The following is a 4,068-nucleotide window of genomic DNA, read 5'->3' as shown; positions in this document are numbered from 1 at the left end:
GACCCCAACATTTTCTTTATCTCTTTAAAATATCCTTCACTTTGTTCACTCCATACAAGTGTTTCTTGGCGTGTCAGTTGCTGCAGGGGATATATAGCCTGAGAGAGTAAGTGTATAAATCTACCCAAATATCTTAGCTTTTGTAAGAAGGAGACTAATTGTTTGATGGAGATTGGGGAAGGTAGAGCTAGCAATGTTTCTACCTTTTTTGGATCTACCTCAATTCCTTCAATTGACACTACATGCCCTAGTAGTGTAGCCTTGCTTTCCCCAATGTGGCATTTATCCTTATTTAGTTGTCCACCCAACCTAGCTAAGTGAGTAAATCCTTCATCAACCTTGCTTGAGCTGTAAATACAAAAGTCATCTATGAAAACCCTTATGGACTTACCAAAGTAAGGTTGGAAGACCATATTCATGAATCATTGAAAGGTTGCTAGGGCATTTGTGAGACCAAAGGGCATGACCCGAAAGGCAAAATAGCCCCATGGTGTGATGAAAGTGGTCTTCTTTTGATCCTCCTCTGCAATGCGAATCTGGAAGCAGCCAGAGTGGCCATCACACACTGTATAATGCTCATGTCCCGATACTTCATTCAAGATTCCATTCTGAAATGGGAGAGGGAAGTGGTCCCTCTTTGTTGCAGCATTTAGTGGCTTGTAATCTATGCATACTCACCACTTACCATTTTTCTTTGGCCTCACTACTACTGGGGAGACCCATTCTGAATCTTCCACTGGGTATATGAATCCTGCATTCAAGAGTCTCTTCACCTCTGTCAACAGTGCATCCTGTTGCACAACTCCTAGTCTTCTCAATCTTTCTACTACAGGTTTGCTTCTTTCTTTGAGTTGGATGTGATGCTTCACTGCAGTGACACCTATAATGTGAGTATAAACGGAAATAAACAATGATCATGCTTCTTGAGAACATTCACATAACCCTCCCTTTCTTTATCCTTTATATCCTTGAATATCATCTTCTCTAGGCTAGCATCCCACACATCTTCTCCTTGGATTCTTGTGTTGTCTTTTGATGAGGTAGGTTCCTTTAAGGTGACTTCCATAACTTCGAGAGTGCTTAATAGCAAGAACTCTTGCATTGCTCACTCACCCACCCACTCACTCACACACACACACACTCTCTCTCTCTCTCTCTCTCTCTCTCTCTCTCTTTGTGCCTTAGAGCACAAGTAAGATGCCAACAACCAATGCAATGGGCATGGCAAAGTGTAGGGCACTAGGTGGCATTACACCTGCAGCAACCACAAGCATGACCATTGCCTTAACAAAAACATTGGTAGGCAAGAGTAGCAACCTCAGGTGGTGACAATGAAAGAAGGCATGACTAAGTAGAGCCTTAGTAGGACCACATAGAGCACATCAAATAGTAGAATTACAATATATCCTCTCTCTCTCTCTCTCTCTCTCTCTCTCTCTCTCTCTCTCTCTCTCTCTCTCTCTCTCTCTCTCTCTCTCAAGCTACTCTTCTTCTAGGATGGCTTTTCTCATGAGAGAGAGAGAGAGAGAGAGAGAGAATTGAAGATGCAAATAAGGAAGTTAAATTTTGATTACTTACTAGCCTAGGGGGTCCACCTATAAGAAACCATCTATAGAATGTGTGTTCAAAGGATATTAAGAAATACCCTTTCTTTATATATTGTAATGCCTTATAATGACCCTTTTTACTTTACAAACTTACAATTTATTTTTTCAATTTGTAATTTAAAAACCTCTTACGTAAATATAATAATATAAATTTTACTAAATATAATCAAGTTTTAAACTAACGTTGTCGTGCCACTACGCAGACACGGTGTGAAAAACTCTAGAGTGCATCATCATCTGACTTTCTTATTAATAAAGAGAGTCAATGTGATCTGAGTCATTAGTACTAGTGTGAGTGGCATGAATAGTCCAAAAATACTAGATTTTTGACAATTTTAGCCTATTTTTGATACTATTTATTGTAAAAATTTGAAAAAGTTAGAAAAGCTTCTAGATTAGGATAGCATGAAAAAACAAGTAGCTTTTTCAGGCAGTTATGGGATTTTTTTAAAAAAAATATTTGTGAAATCGTGCATGTCGCGATCAGTGTTGATAGGCTAAAAAATGCACTTTGAACTAGAAGAAGAAGGAGTGAACTGGGAGATCCTAGAGCAAGTGTCTTGGATTTTTACCCCCCCTTCCGAAGCAAAGGGAGCCATTAGATTTGGGTTCCCGGTAGCAAAGAAGGAGCTGTTATTTTTTATACACATTTTTGGTCTACGAAGGAGCTCCAAGAGATCTAATGCCTGGAGATTGCTTCTGAGTACTGCCAGACAAAGGATTTCATGTTCTGTCAATACATATTGATTCAATTCATTGTGCTTTGTCTTTGTCGTGTTTATCTCTTGTCTATTCTTTTTCTTGTCTTCCATCTCCTATCTCTACTTCCTTCTATCTTAGATCCTCAATGGATACAACCTTTCGACAAAAACCCCTCCGACATTGGTGAACCCAACATGAAGGGTCATTAGAAGGAAAGACAAGATGGGAGAACCTTCGAGTATAATTTCCAATGATGTTTTGAATAGTTGGTGCAAAAAATGAATATGCTTATGCAAGTACAACAACAACAACAGGTGATACAGACTTTTGCTCAAACAGAAAGTGTTGGGATGAATGCTCTACAACCAGTTGAGCGTGAGATGAAGTTATTCAATGGCAGGAATGTATCTGCATATGTATATACCTATGCTCAAAAGATGGAATTGTTTGGAGTGGCTCAACTTGCATGGAGCCGATATTTTGTACATGTTACTGTACATGAATTGAAAGCTCGAATTACTGAATTATACATGCATGATGCTGATTGGGTAGCTTTCAAAAAGACACTCAGGGAAGAACTTTACATTGAGGATACCCGTTTGATTACGCGCAAGACTTTTCAGGAGTGGGTTTTAGAACCCAATAAGGGTCTTGTGGCTATAGAATTGTTAAGAGAATTCGAAAGTCGATTTGAGTAGTTGGATCTTGCAGAACATCAAGCTCTTGCAAGGCAAAAAATTGAATTGTTTCTACAAGCAGTGGATCCTGAGCTTCAAGAGAAGCTTGATGATTTGCTAGAGGATCAGACTACATAGAGAGGTCTGAAAACATAGTGGAGACATGTCAAGTCAGCTGTTACTACACTTGTAAAAAAACATAGAAGAAGAGAAATATTTCATATCTCTAGCTTACCCACTGTTACAGGCAAAAAAATTGAAGTATCCAATAAGCCACCCACTTTTGTGGCTAACCCTGTGGCTGTACTTGCTATTGTTCCCGCTGTTAGGGAAGATGTCTTGGATGAATTGGTCAAAGGCATGTAGGATCTTCGATTGCAAAATTAGATGAAAAAGGACAAGAGGATAGGGGATGGCGGGAAGCAGCCCCTAAGCCAGGAAAAAGATGTATGTGGTGTGATAGTTTGCAGCATGAGAGAAAGGATTGTGCTGCCTATCTCAGGAGGCCTTGGCATGACAGCTCATCTTTTGGAAAGATGGCAAGATCCATGCACAAGAAAGGAGATTGCCTCTTACTTTGAATTTTGGAAAGGGTGGTATACAGAAGTTGTTGGAAGACTTGGCTGTTCGAAATGCTTATGCGGTGGTACATGCTTCTACTTTTGGTCTACATTTGGATAGAATGCATGGCCAAGTGATGGTTGGTCCAAAGGCAATTGCTGTTGACAAGCTAAAAACTGCACTTTGAATTGGAAGAAGAAGAAGAAGAAGAAGTGATTTGGGAGACCTGAGTAGGTGTCATGCAGTTTTACCCCTCTTTCGGAGCCAACGGAGCCATCAGATTTGGGTTGCAAGCAGCAGAGGAGTTGTTATTTTGATGCACGTTTTTTTATCTACGAAGGAGCTCCAAGAGATTTAATGCCTGGAGTTCGCTTTTGAGTAGTGCTAGACAAAGTATTTCAGGTTCTCTCAATACATATTGATTCAATTCATTGTGCTTTGTCTTTATTGTGTTTACCTCTTGTCTATTCTTTTTCTTCTCTTCCATCTCCTATCTGTTATGCAGATGCTGAGTATTTTGA

Source organism: Lygodium microphyllum, chromosome 16, assembly GCF_053477565.2.
Source record: "Lygodium microphyllum isolate KBCC chromosome 16, Lygodium_microphyllum_v1.1.10, whole genome shotgun sequence".
In the NCBI taxonomy this organism is placed as follows: Eukaryota; Viridiplantae; Streptophyta; class Polypodiopsida; order Schizaeales; family Lygodiaceae; genus Lygodium; species Lygodium microphyllum.
Note: the sequence above shows the minus strand (reverse complement) of the source record.